The sequence below is a fragment of the Lissotriton helveticus genome, chromosome 3_1 (assembly GCF_964261635.1).
Source record: "Lissotriton helveticus chromosome 3_1, aLisHel1.1, whole genome shotgun sequence".
In the NCBI taxonomy this organism is placed as follows: Eukaryota; Metazoa; Chordata; class Amphibia; order Caudata; family Salamandridae; genus Lissotriton; species Lissotriton helveticus.
Window position 1 is genome coordinate 1013436490 of NC_136061.1, and position 20452 is coordinate 1013456941.

The window sequence follows — 20452 nt, forward strand, 5'->3', positions numbered from 1 at the left end:
GTGTTTATTAAGCGCGACTACTCACCCGTAAGGGTCTCAAGGTGCTGGGGGGTGGGGTCGCGGGTTCCAGTCCATCAAGGAGGGGGTCTGTCGAAGAGCCATGTTTTGAGGTTTCTTGCGAAGATGGGGAGCGATGTTATCTGTCTGAGGTGGAGCGGGAGCTAATTCCAGGCTCTGGCCGCACTGAAGGAGGAGTGGCCTTCCGATCTGGTCTTTCTAGTGCGGGGGACCTTGGCATAGGAGAGCTGGGCTGATTGTAGGGTCCTTTGGGGTGCGTGGAATTTGAGTCGGCTGTTCAGGTATGCTGGTCCGGTGTTGTGGAGGGCCTTGTGAGCATGGGTTAGCATTTTGAAGGTGACCCTAGCTTCGATGGGGAGCCAGTAGAGTGCGCGCAGGTGCTGGGAGATGTGGCAGTGTCTAGGCAGGTTGAGGTCAAAAAGGAGGGAAAAGTACTAGGGCTTTGGTTTAGGTCCAGCGTACATGCCCTAAGCGTAATGTAAACAAAGAAGGGGTACGCAGTTCCTAGGTGAAATAATGATCACCACAACCTACCAGGACACGTATGTCCGGTGGAGAATGTAAAACAGGGGTCTACAAAAGGGAGGAGGAGGGGAATTCCTCCTTTTGGAACTAGGGCTCTCACACACCCAGCAAGCTAGGTGTCATGCTTCATCATATGAGCCTGCTCCTCATTGGGCCGGCGCAGCAATGTCCAACGGGCACCCTTAAAGGGGCTCTTTATTGGAGATCTTTTGTTCATTGCCGTAAGGGTGCAGTGGGGGTGAGGGGGCCTAGTCAGATGTAGATGAAAGTACAGTGTGTTAAAATAGGTTAAGGATTCCTCTGGGAGACTTTATTCTGTTGGGTACCTACCTAAATAAAAATAGAAAAGGAGGGTAGTATGTTCTCAAAAGCTAGGTGAAAGGAACCCTACTCTACTCCTTGATGGTCGACATGTTTCTCGCCTAGTGGTAGTCTATAAAAGATCAGTGGGGATTCTTCAGGACCGTGAAAAAAGAGAACAATTTGTGAAAAAGGAAACTATCTACATAAACAAGTGGAAAGTGTGATTATTCTACTTGCCACTGTGCCATTATTAAAATTTAAAAAGGAGGGAGGCTGCGTGGACCTCTGCCCGAGTCTTGTTAGACCTTGGGGACCTCATCCCTCATGGCCATTGCTAAAGTTAAAGAAGAGGGGTGCAATGTGGCCCTCTCCCAAGCCTTGTTATTCCCTGGGAACCCCATCCCCCAGGGCCCTCATCACTTAAAGGTGGGTGCCCTGGTACCCTCCCAGGGCACCAACCAAATACTCATTGGGGGCTGCGGCAAAGCCCTGTGCCCCCAGCCGACTTCCCACATGCTGGGGGAGCCAGCATTGCTCCCTCCCAGGGGATGCAGCTACTAATAGTGCTCCCTCAGGGTGGGAGCAATATTTTGCTCTGTTTCCCTTCTCTCATCAGTGAGGGCAGGTAAACAGATAACAACTCCACTCCCAGCAGGCAGGTGCATTTTAAAGCCCCAGCCCACTGGGAGCAGAGTTGGTGTTTGCTCCCGCTTTGTGGGAGATTAAAAAATGCTCCCACCAAGTGGGACCAATACAGGTTTCCCTGCCATTGCTGGTGGGGGCAGGGAAATCGCTATGCCTGGGGGTGAGCTCCCCTGAACATAGCTAATGAGCCGACCCCCAGGGGAAGGGTCATTAATGACTCAGGGAGGAGGGTTGCTCGGCCCCTCCCTTAAAGTATTTGACCCCGGGGGGCCTCCCCAGGACATTTAATGGCTTGGGGCGGGATCCACGTGGCCTTTAGAGGCCGCCCTCCCCTTATTTGCAAATTAGTGCTCTGGGGTGGGAACCCAGGGGCATTTTGCGTTTCATTGGCATATTTAACAAAATAGACAGATGTGGCATATGTTCAATCCACTTTTTTTCAGTGAAAGGAAGTCAGATACATTTTAATCAAGTGTGTTCAAACAACTACTAGATACTTGTGTGCTGAGGTCATCCCCCTCCCCGTCAAAACCCAGAGGCCGAAGTGCCCTATCTGGTTAATACATAACCATTGCCAACAGGAAACCAATAGCACATTTTTTAACTAACATTTCAATAAATGGCACAAGTGTATTCCCATTTTAATATGAAGTATATAAATCAGAATAATAGAAAATCTGAATCCCACTCTCACCCTAACCCGCCTGTGTGTGTGCGATCATGATACAGTCTAATACTTCTCAATTTACTATTTCGGTAATCATAGAATGCTTCACAATCGGTGGATAGTCCACCACCAGTGATCCCCGGATGATTGCTCCTGAGTGGGCTCTTGTACCCAACTACTTAACCCTTCAAACTAAGTGAGGTGTCTGGTGGTGACGGAATGGAGGTGAAATCCCATCTTAATATTGTCTCCCAGAGTTAGAGACAATTCTCTCAAGGGTGTAGTTGCCTATTTTCATTTCAAGCTTTTCCAGATAAGTTTCCCAACATCCCAGTGGAGCTGGCCCATCACCCCTCATGCACAGTCATTTGTGTACCATTAATTCTTCCAATGCCCATGGAAGCATGTCTGCCCACCAACACCTCAGAGGAGGGGGCTACAACCAATTACCATGCCATAGTAATGCATCTGTTAGACAAGATTAGTGCCTAATTATGAAATCTTAGCATACCCCTGGTTTTTTTTTTTCTTCGAAAATCTGCTTTATTTCACCCATCAAGTTACATTTAACATAGTCAACCTAACAACTTTTCAAATTAGCTGTTATTAAAAGGCAGCATAAATGAGGCACGAGGTGAGGACCTCGAGGAGTGCAAACATCTAATAACTTGGGTTGAGCATAAGGCTACAGCAGAGGTACCTGCTTATTTTACACGCCAACACAAAATTCAAAAATCCAAGGTAATATAGAGGAAGACACTCAATGGTTCAAAAAAGTTGAAGATAAGTAGGCAAGAGAAAGGTAAATAATAATTAATTAACCAAGTGAGCAGCGTTTAGAAGAGGATGTTACTTTAGGAAGATTGATACTAAATTCAGTGTCTTATTCATTGGGCACTGTTGCTATTTTAATGTGCACTGGAAACAAATGTCTTTTTCATCACCTAAATTTGCACCAGCATACCCCTGTTTTTTTGTGTGATATGTCCTTATCTAGTAAGTACTTCAGCGGGTCTGAAGGAAACAAACAGCTTGTCACTTCCAATACCATTCGTGTCACCTCTTCCCAAAATGGGCGTATCAGCACACACAGCCACACTATGTGAAGGAAATCAGCGTCATCCAACCTGCAACTCAGGCATGTGTTAGGGACTCCTGGGAACATCCTGCGTATGTGGGACAAGATATGTATTGTGTATGTATTAGAACCGAATGAGGCAAAACTGCTAATTTTGCGTTAATGTAACCAAAAAACTCTGCCGCAATATAGATATGTGGAGTTCCACAAGCAGAAGAGTGCATTATGGCTCACAGTTTGCATTGATTTTTAGCATCAGGTGTTTGTCTCATGCTGGAAAATCAGTGCGAATGGCACCATGCACAGCGCAAGAGGGTGCTGCTTCTTTCTGCCGCTCGAGTAGATGTTCTACTCAAGTGGCAGCTTCCTCAATGCAAACGGAAGGTTTCTCAACACGAGTGGTCGTGAACATCAGTGACTACCTGCACTGAGAAATCTCACTGGGAGGTGGTCAAGCTTTGGATTTTACTCACTTGTGCTCACCAATGTAACGATGGTGAGCGCAAGCGGGGCAAAAACGCTGCTCCAGGCCTCTGTGTGTTCTACGGAGTGCAGAAAACTCTGCAAACTCCGCAAACAGAGTGGAGTTCACTGCCCAGGCAAACTGTTTGACAGACTGTAGACATCAGTCCCACAGTTTATCTGTGATAGCAGTCCCAGGTGATCATTTTCACTTACTCACTTATAATTTACGAGTACTATCTTTATGTCCGGACTCGGGCTGAGATCAGGCCCGACAGCGGACATAAAGATAATACTTGTAAATGCCCTTTGAGAATTCTCAAAGTCGTAAACTTAGACATTTGGTCTAAGTTTAGACCAAACATCTAAGTTTACCTTTGTGAATCAGGACCTACGTCTCCTCAGGTTGGTGTAAATATTGTGTTGTTTATCATAGGAGCCCATACTACTCACATTCCATGTGATGAACCTGTATTCCGGTACTGTCATGAGAAAGGTAAAGTGCAAACATATATTAGCATTAATCGAAGGGGCCATCAAAAGTACACCAAAACCCAGAGCCACACACACACATTCCCAATCCCCAACAGTATTTCAAACTCTTTATGGCCTACAGCAGTAGGCCATAAACTCCACAAAGTGTGTAAACCATACTATTAAAGAGTCCAGGGAACCGTTAGGGCTAATATGTGGTCATCATTGTTCATTTCATCAAAACAAAATCACCCAGCATGCCCTGTAGCGCCGCAACCAATATAAGTTCCCTCCCGCCCCACCGCCAATATACAATTAGGACATCCCATTTGGAGTCATGACAGTCATAACAGCGGTCTGTCACATCGTTACAAAAAGGATGTTTTTACAAGAGGGTCATCCCAGGAGATCATGGGGTAACTGCAGGGCACCCTTGCAGCATTTCCTGTAAGTCATCTGGTAAGGAGCCACTAGTGGATTTTGCTTCTGATGTGTCTAATATTCCAGCATTGTCCCCTGAGCCGGGGGACCCCACCCAGACCAGTGTAGCCACCACATGTGAACTTTCCTGTAATGCCTAATGTCCAGAAAGGGGGGAGCAGTATATACAGTTTGACCAGTGCAGATTCCATGCCAGACTCTAACTCTCCAGTGTTCTGTTGATCCGAAAGAGGACGCTCCCCCTTGGACTCCAGCCAATCCCAGGCCTCATGGGCAGATTGGAAAACAACCCCCTTGCCACCATCCAAGACTCAAAGTTTAGCCAGGAAGATCAAAGTATTTTGATCCCCATTTGTCAAAGTTTTACGTTTTAAAATTGTCATCGCTACTTGACGTTAAAAAAAATGTTCTGTCTCTTTAACACCCTTCACCCAATACACTTTTAGCTCAGTGTACCTAGCAACCCAGTGGTACCAGAAGGTTACAAGTTCACAGCACATTCTAGAAGGAACATGCTACTTCCGAATAAGATACAGTGGTTTACACCACAGATTCAAAGCATATCCATGTTTGTATTATATTTCTTTTATAATAATTAGACTTTCTCCTTAGGCATCCAACACACTACCTAATTTTATTCACTTTCATGCTGACAGCATCCAATGAAATATATATATATTTTAAAACCTTCATTTTACCTGCTTTTCTTTTGGAAAACTACCCCATCCAACCCCAGCCTTCTTCTGACTACTATTGCTCATTCACTTCCAAATGCTTATGCAATGCACTACTTATGACCTCACATATTTCATGACATGGTCAGTGACATCACTCATGGCATCACTGATGACATCTCAAATGACATCACTGATGTCATCATCCAGTGACCGTGAGTATTTAAAAAAAGTTTATGAGTGTTAAATATATATACCAAGGTGAATTGGTGAATCAGTGGGTGTATGAGTGCCTTTATGGATGATTCAGTGGTGGTATGGCTGACTGTTTAAGTGACTGATTAGGTGTCTCAGTGAATGAATGGGTGAGTGACTAAGTTGTGTGAATGTCTGTACCAGTCTGTTAGTTGGTGTCTAAGTGGCTGCATGGTTTGGTGAGTGTGTATGTGAGTGGCTGTATGGGTGATTAATTGGTTGTCTGTGTGGGTGTATGAGTTGTTGTGTGGATGGGTGAGTGGGTATGTAACTGCCTGCATGAATGAGTGAGTGGGTGAGTCAGTGGCTGTATGGGTTAACAAGTGTATGTGTGAAGGGCTGTATGGGTGAGTGAGTGTGTGTATGGCTTTGTGGGTGAGTGGATGTGTCAGTGGTATATGGATGAGCAACTGGGTATGTGAAAGGCAGTGCAGGTGCATGATGGGTTATATAAGTGACTGTGTTAGTGAGTGAATGTAGGGATCGCAATACGGCATGTATTAGATTATCAGAGATCTGTGGAACGGGTGACATTATAGCTCAGAGCACCGCCCTTACAAGTGACATCCCCACGCCCCAGACTAACATCATGGGCAAATGTAATATCTTAGTGGACCTGGAAGGGACAAATGGCCTAAATCAACAGCTTGATTGTATTGCTGACAACACAGCAAAAAACAAAATTGATTTAAACCTGGAGGCATTAGATATTAGTCTATGCGAGGGTATACTACCCAAAGAGGGCAGGGTTAGCATTGACCCCCGCACTAAATCTGACAGTATTAAACCTCTCGCCCAATCCACTTTGTTGTCATGGAATGTGGCACGGCTGAGAAGCAAGGTAACATCCCTGGACTGGCTAGCCTTTTTGGATAATAAGGATATAATCCTCCTTCAGGAAACATGGCAGGTAACCCCGGAACTTAAGCAAGGATATTTAAACTTTTACACTCCAGCAATTCCTAGCTTACGGGGGAGACCGAAGGGAGGCTTGTTGACATGGGTTAAGCAGGATAGTAGATATTCCGTTACTCAGCTGGTCACAAATAGCCCAGATATTCTGTTAATCAGACTTAAATGCTCAGATTACAAGGACCTCTTTGTCTTTAATATCTACTCCAGGGGGCTCCCAGGTGGTAAACCCACTGAAGCAGTTGACCAGCTAGATATTCTTCTTGAGCGATATCGCTCAAAGGTAACATTATTGTTGCAGGAGATTTTAATTGTTGCTTTGAACCCCTAGACAGCTATGATATGGACCTTACAGTGGAAGAGGACTATATCTGGAAGATCCCTCAGCTGACAATACCACCTATTAAAAAAATGGTCAGAGGCAGCATTACAACTTAAAGTCCTATGTGTGGAGCACGGGCTACGTGCCACTAATGGAAGAATGGGTTCTGACATACAGGGCGCCTCTACCTTTAACAACGGTATATCTCATAGCCGCATAGACTACATCCTTACAAACAAAGAGAACTGGTCCAGTATTGATGATATGCGGATAGAGGAACGGGTAGAGAGTGATCATGACCCATTAATCCTGTCATTTAGGTTATTTGACCTACTTAAACGCGAGGGCTTGTGTGATTGTGTGGAGATAGCCCTCTCAAATAACCACAGACAAATCAGATGGGCTAACTGCGTAATGAATGAGGAAGGTGTTGCTGCCATGAGGGACATGACTATCCAGGCTATAGTAGAATTAAGGAATAATTCCACTGTGGAGGCAGTCGTATCAAATGTTAGTCGGATCCACAACAGTTTTTTTAATCAGTTAAGATCCTTCTTCGTCAAAAAGGTGACTAAAAAACAGAGTAGGCCAGCAAGGAAGGACGATAAATGGTATGGCAAATCCTGTAGGGTTGCATATAGGGCCTTATCAGATGCAGTAAAAAACCAAGGATATAGCTAAGATTAAGACTGCCCGAGTCATGTATAAAAAAACGCAACTCAAGGCAAAAAGTGACTGGGACAATGAATACTGGAGGGAGCTCATGAGTGCTTGCAAAGAAAGATCTATGTGCTCCTTTTGGGATATGGTCAAATGGGGTAGGGGGATTAAAAGGGGTGAACCTACTAATTATGTTTCACCAAATGCTTGGGTCTCTCATTATGCGTCCCAGTTTGCCGCTGTGGACGAGGAGGGAGAAGAGTGTGAGGCTCTTCTAAAAGCAATTGAGGGCACAAATCACCTTTCCTTCACCAAAGCTGATATCATTACAATTTTGAACAATATCCCAAAAGCTAGGGCACCAGGCCTGGACTCCGTTCCAGCAGACCTTTTTATGCATGACAAGGATCTTTGGGCCTCTTACATCCACCTGCTAGCTAATGGCATTGCGATGGGCTCACCAATACCAGAGTCCTGGAAGGGTGCCGTAATTATCCCAATCTTCAAAAAGGGGGAGTGCTCGGACCCAGGAAACTACAGGCCAATTAGCCTTATTGCTTGCATACAAAAGGTAGTGTCAAGGCTCTTACTGCAGCGTATTCAGGGCTGGATAGAGGAAAACGATATTTTGTCGCCTCTACAGGCAGGGTTCCATAGCCATACCAGTACGATTGACCAAGTTTTTAGATTTGTTTTATTATATTGGCGTGTAGTGTTACTGGGGGGGGGTATGCTCTTTGCAGCTTTCGTTGATCTTAAATCAGCGTTTGATTTGGTGCCTCGTACTAAGCTGTGGGCAGCCCTACAAGAACAGGGCATCCCATTGGATATCCTGTCACTCCTAATCAGATTGCATGAAGATAATTTTGCCCGAGTCCGCTGGAACCAGCAGGGAAGTGTAACTGATAAATTCCCTATCGCAAGGGGGGTACGCCAAGGGTGTGTACTTGCCCCTACACTCTTCTCACTATACATCAACAGGGTGATCAGCTATTTTGAACAGCAACCAACCGATGCCCCCAAGTTGGATGGCAAGCTGATCCCCCTGTTGATGTTTGCTGATGACACGCTATTGATTTCGAAGACACAGCAGGGCCTCCAAAAGGCCGTTGGAGTCTTTGAGGCTTTTTGTAATGACCATGGTCTTGTCATTAATACATCTAAGACAAAGTTCATGGTCCTACACAAAAATAAATACGCCAGAGGGAAGGTGGTTATGGATGGGATTCAATTGGAGCAGACCCAAGTATTTAATTATCTGGGCATAACCTTATCATCCAAATTAGACTGGAAACAGCACACCAACCAGCTGGTCACGAAGCACGCACAATTGACAGGAGCACTCACTAAGGAATTTTACTTATCTCATACCAGGCCAATCACCCCAGTTTTAAAGATTTACGACGCCAAAGTTGGAGCAGCAGTTCTTTATGGGGTGGAACTGTGGGGGCTCAGTAACTTAAAAAGGTTGACGGGTGCGCATAATACATTTTTGCGCAACATCACAGGTTTACCGGCTTCCACTCCATTGATCCCTCTCCACTATGATCTAGGGTCTCATGGCCTCGAGGATATGGCCAGATACAGATCGGTTGCCTACTGGAGGAGATTATGGGTCACCCTAGAACTCTCCCAGTATGCACGGGCCTTCCTCGAGGTGAGAGACTCCGATAAGGCCCATAAAATACTATGGATGAAGGAGGTAAAAGCAATATACAAGGCTATGGGATTATCTCCATTGTGGGATGACCCAGTAGGGAATCTTTTTCCACCTAGAAAACCATTTCGAGACCTGTACTGGAACATGCTGGAGGCAAAGAGATTTGGCCGCTGTATTGAACCATCTTTCACGGCAGATTTCCTAGAACTTAAGCATTCTCCGGCCTTTGAGGCCTATTGGGACTGGATTACCATCCCAGGGGACAGGAAGAAATATCATCAGATTAGGGTGGGGACATTACCACTAAATGCTCTCACTGCAAAATGGCGTGGGGGACAAGGTTCGGCCTGTCCCTTTTGTCCCGATCAGCGGGAAGTCATTGGGCACGTTCTCTTTGCCTGTCCAGAATATAAGGTACCTAGGAGATCTTGGTTAAAACCTATTTGTGTCCAGTTAGGTCTCAAAACGGGTTGTGATGCTGTCAGGATTTTACGAACTGACAACTCCCAAGCCGTAGTTATAGCCATGGCTAAATTCCTCCACTGGATGTGGATAATTCGGGCCCGTAAAATGACCCTACTGTAATTCCGGCCTATGACACCTGAGACTGTAAAATGTTCTTAGTGATTAATGTACCTAGTGATGAATTTTAAAATATTTTCTTAAAGAATTAAATGAATTATATATCCATGTTCCTTCTTTTTAATATAACTTATTTAATGACTGTAATCTATGGGTTTTATGTGGCGGTAGGCCAATAATTGTTAATTGAGAGTTGAAGTGATGAACTGTGGATTTTATTAGCTGTCAATGAAGGGTAATTTTAAAATTTTAAACTGTAAAAAATGGCCAAGGCTGTAACTGTCTTTTATGATTGAAAAAAATCGAAATAAAGACTTTTTGAATTTGAGTGAATGTAGAGTGGCTTATTAGTGAGTGCATGCTTCTGTTAGTAACTGTATAGGTGAGTCAGAATGTGTTAGTATCTGTATGAGTAAGTAAGTGGGTGCGTGTCTAACTGAATGGGTGAGTAAGTGGTTGTGTGATTGACTGCATGGGTGAGTGACTAGGTATGTGAGTATCTCTGTGGGTGACTGATTCAGTGTGTGATTGGCTGTATGGGTATATGAGTAGATATGCTAGTGGCTGTATTAGTGACTGAGTGGCTGTATGAGTGGCTCTATGGGTGAGTGATTGGATATGTGTGTAGATTAGGGGTGGGCGGAATTTGCGTAATCGCGTTACGCAAATCTCCGCAAAGCGGTAAAAAATCTCCGCGAACACACAGAAATTCCGCTAACATGCGGAATTGCTTGTTCGTGATGCTTTTTTACTGTTCGCAATCGCTGTTTGCGTGCTCGGGGGAAATATCTCGCGAACACGCTTTTGAGAACGCGAACAACCAACAAATTTCGCAAAGTCTCGGAACGCAGAATTTTGGGCCCAAATTCCACAAATTCTGCAAACGGAACGGAATTTACCGCCCAGGCCTAGTGTAGATCTATGAATGAGTAAGTACTGATATAGGTCTGTGAATGGGTTTGTGAATGGTTGTGTGTGAGTAGGTGTATGGAAGGTTCTATAAGAGTGTGAGTGGATGCATTAGTGATTTTGTGGCTGATGTCATGAGTGATGTCACTCACCATGTCATGAGTGATGGAACATTTGAGGTCATATGTAGTGCATTACAGGGGTGAGAGTTATAGTTAGCTCTGCTAACTATAGCTGCTGAATTTCACTGGTTTTGCACAAGATGAACCTGAGCCTAACTAACTATAACATTCCTGTAACCCTTGTTTTTTTCAGTGAATTTCTAAGTTTTTTTATTCAATTTCCTAACTATAACATCCTTTAACCTTTGTTTTTTTCAGTGAATTTTCAAGGTTTTTTAAATTCTTATTCGTAACTATAACATCCCTGTAACCTTTTGATTTTTCATTGAATCTCTATGGTGTTTTAAGTAGTAATTGCGTTTACAGAGTGGTGGAGAAAGGGGGCTGGGCCTCTGACCAGCTCTTAGGAATCCCGCTGTGTAGACTTACAGAAAGTACCAGGATGGCTTCTTGACCCCCAAAGTCCTTCAGCACACAAACAGACTTAATTGCCCAACTAGTAGTGGACCAGGAGATGCGTTTGCAGAGTGGTAGAGAAAGGGGGCATGGCCTTTGAAGACCTCTCAGCACCCCCACACAGTGGGACTGACTGAAGGTAACAGGAGGAGTAGTTGGCCCACAAGGATTTACTTGGGGGCCAACAACTCCCCCTGTTACCTCCTGTAAGTCCCAGACAGTGTGATTGCTTAGAGGGCTTTGGAGGTCACGCCCTCCATTCTGTAATTTAGCCCCAGGGAGGTGGTGGTCCCCAGGGCTCAGAGGGGTAAACATTGTCCCCAGCATTGTTTTTGGTGAAAGCCCCAGGGAGGTGGTGCCCCTGAAGCTGCGGAGGGGTCCATGTGGCCCCCCCAATTTGCTTACAGATGAAGCCCCAGGTAGGCAGTGGTCCCGTGGTTTAGGGCATCTGTGTGGCCCCGTGTTATATAAATTGAAAATCCCTGGGGAGGGGGTAACCCCCAGGGCTGCAGGGGGTCCGCATGCCCCCCTGCTTTGTTTATAAATAAAGCCCCTGGGAGTTGGCTGTCCCCAGGGCTTAGGGGGATCTAAGAGCACCCCCATTTATGAAAGTATAGCTTTCATTTCTATTTTCTAGAAACCCCAGAGGGTTGGGGTCCCTGGGGCAATATGGATCCCCAAGAGGGGAACCTGTGTGCCCCCCCTTCATTATAAAAAAAAACATCCCCGGGACCTGGCCCACCAGAGGTAGATAATGAATAAAGAGCGGAAGCCCGTACTTGCTTTTAAAAAACATTTTGGCTGGACCCGCAAGTTTTTAAAATTCTGTTTCTGGCCCTGGGATGCCAGTGGGCCACTCCAAGAGGCTCAGTGGGTCAGGGTGTTTCTACCCTGCCCCCTTTTAAAAAAATTTTTTTTATGGGTCTCAGTTCAACTGAGTCCCATTAGTTCGGGTTTTAGTTGTGTTAAAAAAAGGAAAATTTCCCATTGACTTAACATGAGGAGATGCATTTTGGGACCCCCTTTTTCTCCTCCCCCCCTGGATGGATCACCCTGTGACTTTCAACACAGCATCTGAACCAAAAAGGGGCCTTTTTTTTTTAAACTTTTGTGAGGATTCCTAAATATATATATATATTGGATATAGGATCATCCAGCAATTCACAGACAAATCATCCGGCACTCCAAGGTAGGATTCAACTCAGTTTTATTTTTCCAAACGAGTTTACATCTTATATATATATATATATGTATATATATTTGCACACTGGAGGATTGTATTCTTCTTGATTTATTTAGCCACAAACAAAGCAAACATCTGACAGGCACGTTTGACAATGTTGGTAGGGTCAACGTTTACGTTCATTTTTAAATAAACAAACAATTCATCAAAATAGAAAGGGGAAGGTAGTTCATTCTTGTTGTGTTATGGAAAGCAAGGAAGGGTTAACAATTTTCATGGTTTTGATTCTTGGCTGCGGCCATCTTATGATGTATTACTTAATCATACATTTCATTGCCACCTACACATTTATATCCAAGTATTTACACATTTGGCATTTTACTCATTGTGTATATGTACAACTATTTACATAATGTACAATCGATTGTCTTCTGTATAAATCTACACATATGCACACCCACCCGCCCTGTACAGGCAAAAGGTGACATTTGTTTGGAGCAATTCCTACAGTGTTAGATCTTCCAATTGCCTTTATTATGCCCCGAAAGGGCATGCTCTATATACTGTAGTCCTGTGGGTGTAGGCCCATATAGTTAGAAGTGTCCCTGTTACACTTATTCTGCCCTGAATGGGCTATCTTTAACATATTATTTTAAGGGGATCTCCTGTCAACATTGTATTCTACTCCCACCCACTGTTCTCTCTGTACATTGTAGATGGTGCAATCGTTTCGAATATCAAGAATGCCCACTAATATTATGATTAGTTATCCTTACTTCATTCTATACAAGTCTAAATGAATGCCAATTAACAAATTGAATTCTTCTACATACATATTTAGGCAACCCCATTTGGTATTCTCATTGAATGTGTACCCAAAGTTCCTCCTCATTATTCATGCCAGATGGACTTTTAGTGTGCATCTCAGTTATATATTTTGATTCTAACTTCCTCAGTTTTCTTACTCTGTCCCCACCCCTCTCATCTTTGGGGATCTGATCCATGCAAAAAAACTTTGGGAGGTTCTGGTTGGATTTATGATGCTCTTGAAAGTGGTGGTCCACAGGATACGTCACATCTCGGTTCTTGATAGCATGCATGTGCTCGAGAACTCTTTTTTGGTGGGGTTGTTGGTACTCCCTATATAATTTAGTTCGCACGGGCAGAACAAGCAATATACAGTGAAATCTGTATTGCAATTCATGAGTTTGTCAATTTTTCTTTTTATCGTTCTGTCCGGAATGGTGAATTCCTTGACCTTCATGCAATTTTTGCATGCCTTACAGTTCATGCACAGGTAAAATCCTGTTACAAATTTCTTCCTTTTCGGATTTTTAGAAAAATTACTCCTTACGAGTTGATCTTTTAGGGCCGGACCCCTCCTGTAAGTTATCAGGGGGTTCTTTGGCATGTGCGGTCCTACAACTAAGTCTGATTTGAGTACTTTCCAATTTATTCGGAAGATTTGAAAAATCTCCATGGATTGGACTGAATAATCTGTTATCATCCTTACTTCAATCTTGTTCTCCTGTTCTTTCTCTGAGGTTTATCTGTCTCTTAATATCAGATTCTGTCTTACCAGATGCTTTGCTTTTCACTCTGCCCCTTTTGACACTCTTTCTTTGTATCTTCTCTCCCTGAGTCTGTTAATGATTCATCTTTGGATTTTAAGAAAATCATTTTTCTGTTGTACAATTTCTTTTTATTCTCACAAATTCCCCATAAGTAAGTGTGGGCCAAAAATCTGTTCCGCTCGCGGACTTTGCGGATTTTCTGCAATTTTCGCGATCCGCGAATCTCACGAAATTGCCGAAAAATCCGCAAATCCGCTCGCTGGAGGATTTTATTTTTTGGCCCACAGGATGCACAGTTAAGGCAGGTGCTCGAGTTGAAGCTAACTTTGTACCATTTTAGAATGGCGCCGGCAAGCTGCCAGAGTTAAAGTTGCTTACTTGTAAGTTGCAACTTCAATTCTGGCAGCTTCCCGGTGCCATTCTAAAATGGTTACAAAGTTAGCTTCAACTCGGGCCCCTGCCTTAACTCTGTAAGTGCTTCCTGTGGGCCAAAAATTTAAACTCATAAGGAAGCACTTACAGATATAAATAAAGTAGGTGCCCGAGTTGAAGCTCAAATTCAGTAACGTTTTAATCAGCCCAAAACATTAGTGAGCACGTTCGAGACTGGGCAAGTGTGCTTTAACCCCATATCTGCTGTTGAAAATTAGCTGTAATACTCGAGGGAGGTCTTTGAATCCCTGAGTTTCTCGAGCGCAACCCCTGTGTAGTTCCTGTGACCAGGAGGCTGCTTTCTCCTCACCTGCTGCCCTGCTCGCTCTCTGACCTTATACACAAAAGGCATGTGAACACACATAGAAGCCCGCCCGTTTGGCCACGCACCACACACTAGCGGTATCAAACGTCTTCCCGCCCTTTCCTAATCCCACCTATGATGGACAGCTCACACAAGGGACCTCGGCGCCTTTTGGCGCGGTGGCAAGTTACAGGCACACATGGTCAGTGGAGACAAATCTTCTGGCCCTTTACGCAGCTGCAGTGTAGGAAAAGCACTATGCATTTACCCAACGAGGTAGCACTTACTGATTAGCCAGTAGAAAGTACTCCAGTTGAGTAGAGTGCAAATCGCAAAAAAATCTGTGAGTTCGCGGGAAAATCCGCTAATTCACGTTTTTTTTGCGATTTCGCGGACCACAGATCCGCAAAATTCTCCCATAGTTACCCATAAGGGACCCCCTTGATTACGCTGTCGGGATGGAAACTTCCAGCATGCAACGTACTGTTTCCAGCTGTTGGCTTCCGATAGAGTGTTGTCTGTATGTTGGTATCTTCTATGTAGACAAGTAGGTCTAGATAGTGTACTTGTGTTTCGCTGATGCATTCGGTGAAAGTCAGATTTCGACGCTACATAGATTTCCACCTCCTCTCGTGGCCTCTTCCAAATTATGAAGAGGTCATCTATGTAGTGAGCCCACAATACAATATTTTCTTGCCACTTCTCGTTGTTCCCTGCCCAGGCCACGTGCTTCTCCCACCAGCCCACAAATAAATTTGCGTAACTGGGGGCGAAGCACGTGCCAATTGCAGTTCCCTGCTCCTGATGATACAATTCCCTTGCGAAGAGAAAAATATTATTCTTCAAACAGAAAGATGTCAATTCCATGATCATTAGATTGTGCTCCTAAAATTTTGCATTTCACTTTTTCAGAAAGAACTCTATTGCCCGCAATCCCTTGTCATGGTGTATGCTTGTATAAAGACTTGTTACGTCTAAAGTTACGAGCAGCATGTCCCTTTCCCATTGAATACCTGAGATAATGCGCAAAAAGTCCTTTGTATCGTTTATGTAGGAGCTCAGGTCTCTGACTAGTGGATTCAAAAAACAATCTATGCATATAGAAGCATTCTCCAACATTCTGTTCAGTGAGGACACAATCGGTCTGCCCGGTGGATTTTTGTTGCACGTATGCACTTCCGGCAGGTGATAGAATGTTATGTTACTTTATTTTGTAATGCGCACAGCTACCCAACAAGGGTTTCCCAGCGCAAACCACAACAGAAGCTAGGAGATATCTGAATTAGCAATGTTGATTAGAAAATCAGGTTTTTAATTGCTTCCGGAAGATGGGGAACAGCTTCTCCCTCCTCATCACATCAGGTAAGGAATTCCAAAAGGTTGGCCCAAGTTGAGAAAAGGAGCGGCCTCCCATTCTCGACAATTTGAACCTAGGGATTTCAAAAAGCTCTCCTGAAGACGAGTGAAGTAGGCGCCGGGGGCGGTACGTGTGTACCAGATCTTGTAGATATTTGGGGGCAGAGCCGATCTTAATTCTGAACATATAGCATAGGGCTTTAAATTTTATGCGATGTTCTACCTTAAGCCAATGCAGTTCTCTCAGGGCATTTCCCATGTTGGAAATTCTGGGCAGACCACAGAGCAATCTGGCTGCAGAATTTTGCACCACCTGAAGCTTGCGCAGTACCTCTCTGTTAGATCCCCCAAGAAGAGAATGTTACCGTAATCCAGGCGAGATGTAACTAGAGCCTGGATGACTGTCCTTTGGGTGTCAACAGGGAGCATCCAAATTATTTTTTTAGCCATTTTAAGAGGGTGAAACAGGTGGCTGCAGTCTGTACTGCCTGTTGTTTCATTGACAATTTATTGTCAATAATAAAGCCTAGATTGCGGGCCTGCGAGGAAGGCGTAGGTAAAGGTCCCATTTCAGCTGGCCAATGTTGAGGGCCCCAAAGTTCAGACTCTTTCCCAAAAATAAGCACTTTTCTCTTTTCCCCGTTAAGCTTGAGCAAATTGAGTTGCATCCATGCTGCAATCTTGCGCAAGCCTAATTGCAGAGTCAAAGGGTCCTGTTTCCCATCCGCCGATAAAGAAAAGATGATTTGTGTATCATCGGTGTAGGAAAACAATACGAGCCCTGCCGCTTCTGCAATCATTGCTAATGGTTGCACATAAATGTTGAAAAATAACGGGCTCAAAATTGAGCCCTGTGGCACACCATACAGGGATGAGTAGGACTTTGAAGAGGCCCTGGTGGAGAACACCTGGAAAGTTCGCTCTGATAAAAAGGAGGACACCCAGCCAAGCGCAGACCCAGAGATGCCCAGTGCCTGTAAAGATTTAAATAATTTGGTATGGGAAACCGTATCAAAGGCGGCACTTAGATCTAATAAAATAAGGGCGACTGTATCTCTGGCGTCCAAGCGCTGACCTAGCATCTCAGTAACTCCTAGCAATGTGGTCTCTGTAGAGAACCCTGCTCTAAATCCTGATTGCCAGTTGTGCAGAAATTGTGAGGATTCCACAAACGTAGATAACTGGCCATTAACGTGTTTCTCCAAGACCTTCGAAAAAGTCGCGAGCAGGGAGATGGGTCTAAAATTAGATGGCATGGCCGGATCTGCATTTGGCTTTTTTAACAGCGGTAAAACCATTGCATGTTTCCAGACTGTTGGCATCTGTGATTCTCTAAGAGAAGCGTTTAATAGCTCCATCACTACTCTAAGAGCGGATTGTTCCATCTGAAGAAGCACTGTGGCTGGAAGCAGATCACACGGAGAACCCGATTTAATGCTAGTTAAAATTTTTAACAAGGAGCCAGTGTCCAAGAGAACCCACTGCTCCAATTTTAGCCGAGAGACTTCTGCCACGGTATGTATCCGGGCAGTGTTCGGCAGGGCCGGGATTGACACAATAATTCCCCCTAATGTCTGGTGGATTTGTTCAACTTTGTTTATAAAAAACTTGGCAAGGGAATCACATTGTGGTTCATCAAGAGCAGGTGGACTAGACTCGGTCCCTGAACCTGCCAGCTTTTTGACCATGGAAAACAGAGTCCGCAAGCAATTTTTTGCTCCCAAAATAGACGAGGAAACATAGTCAGCTCTTGCCTTTTTACATAAAGCATGGTATTTTTTCAGTGTGACTTTGTGTATATATATATATTTATTTATATGCCAAGGTGCATTGAAGTATGAGTAGTTGTATGAGTCTCTGAATGGATTATTTAGTAGGTGTGTGACTGACTGTATAACTGAGTGATTAAATGTGTCTTACTGAATGCATGGATTAGAGATTAAACTCTGCGAATGTCTTTATTAGTCTGTTAGTTAGTGTGTAAGCGGCTGCAATGCTTGGTGAGTAGCTACATGAGTGTCTAAATGGGTTATTTATTGGTTGTCTGAGTATCTGTATGGGTGCCTGAGTGTCTTTGTGGGTAGGTGGGGGGGGTGTGACTCTGTGCATAGATATGTGAGTGGTTGTTTCACTGGGTGTATAGGTTCAAGAGTGCATATGGAAACACCTGTATGGGTGGGTGTGTGTGTGTATGGGTGTGTTGGTGAGTAAATGGATGTCTCAGTGGTGCATGTGTGAGTAACTACATATGTTTTAAAGCAGTATATGTGAGTGTTGGAGTATATAAATGACTATATGTGAGAGTGAGTGATTGCATGACTATCTGTATGGATGTGTGTGTTTCTATGAGTGATTGTTTAAGAGAGTATGTATGTGTTAGTATCTTTATAAATAAGAGTGGTGGTGTGTGTTTGACTGTATAAGCAAGGAAATGGGTGTGTGATAGTTTCTTTGCATAACTTACCAGATGTATGAGTAAGTCTTTGGGTGAGTGGCAGTGTGTGAGGGTCTATATGGGTTTATGAGTGGACATATCAGTGGCTGTATAGATGAATGACTGTGTATGAGTGACTGTATGGGTTAGTGGGTGGATGTGTGTGTACACTTATGAATCACTGAGCATGTATGTACTAACTGCTATTGGTCTATCTATGGTTTCGATATTGGTGGTCTGTATTTTAGAGTGGGTGTATGAAAGGTTTAATTAGGGTACGAGGAGGTGCATCAGATGATCACGTGGATGATGTCATCAGTGATCTCATTTGAGATATCATCAGTGATGTCACTGAGCATGTCATGAGTGATGTAATATGTGACGTCATCAGCAGTGCCTGAAACCTATGTTTTTTTCAGTGAATTTCTAAGGTTTTTTAAATGCTAATTTGTAGCTATGCCTACAAAGGTAGGACATGTAAAGGGTGGGCACCCCGGGACACTGCAGGAGCTGGACCTGGGGGTGGCCGTCCCCAGGGCCATTGAGGGCTTCAGGAGGGGAGCCGCGCAGCCCCCCTCCCAACGTGTCCACAGCACTGGGGCGGTGGTGGTCCCCGGTGCTCGGGGGCTGTAACAGACCCCCGAATTAACATACTTAGTGCCCTAGGGAGGGGGCAGTCCCCCCACACAGGTTATTTTATAAAAATTAAACATGCTCCGGTGGGTGGTGGTCCCTGGGGCTACGGGGGGCCATGTGCCCCCACAAATATTTAACAAAAGCTCCAGGGGGTGGCGGTCCCCAGGGCTTGGGGTGCCTTGGAGACCCCCGCCCATTTTCGTAACAAGCCCCGGGGTGTGGCAGTCCCTGGGGCTGCTGGGGGGCTGTGTGCCCCTGCAAATATTTAAAGAAAGCCCCAGGGGTGGCGGTCCCTGGGGCTGCCGGCCCCCCTGATCCCCGAAATCACAGTAAATATACCATGCCCTCAGGACTTGGCCCACCCAGAGGCTAAATAATATGTGGGACCCCTGAGCACTTCTTGTTGTTTTACACCTTTGTTTCCATGTTTTTTTGTGCTGAAAACAGGGAATACCGATATTGTTATGCCCTGAAAGCAACTTTAACTATGGGCGCACCAGAGTGGACATTTTCAAATTCATTAAAAAACGAAAACTTAAAAAGTATTTTACCATCAAAGAAGGCACAAATCAGAAATATAAGGAACTGCCGAAAAAACCAATGTAATCTGTGAGAATTTACAAGTTTCTCATGTACCTAGTCTCTTAACCTTGCAAGAGCTCACCAGTGAGACTAACTTAGACAAACAAATGAATTTCAATCCAGGTATGACTCAAGCAAGACTACGGTAAATGGATATAATACAAACAAGTGTGGGCATTAGTCCTTTCAAACCAACATCTACATTTCTACCCATGATTCCCAAAGATGCTATTGACATATTTCATGAACGGGTAATTGAGGATCTTAAGAAGTTATACCATAATACGAGACACACAAAATGTAAGATCAAATATCAGGACCTCCAATATGCTAACTTGATGAAAAAATGTAAAAATGATCAGGAAATTGTCATTAATAGATCAGACAAAGGGGGCAATATATTGTGCTCTGGCCCAAACAACAATACCTCCAGGAGGCATGTCTCCAGCTTGATGATAAGGAATGCTATGAAAGATCAAATATGAAGGAGTACAACAAAGCTAAAGATGGCCTGAAGAAAGATCTGTTACAGTCGAAGAGACAGGGGTTCATTTCAAGTGAAGAATATAACTTCATGTATAAATAATTCCCTGTCCTTCCTGTCATATACTTCATACCAAAAATACATATGGAGGAAACATTTATTATCTCAGCTAACCATAGCTGCTGTGAAAACATAACTCAATATGTGGCTTATTTCCTCCAGGAACATGTCCAGACATTGCCCTCGTATATTAAAGATGCTGGAGACTTTCTAACCAAAATCAGTCAAGTTGTATGGACAGA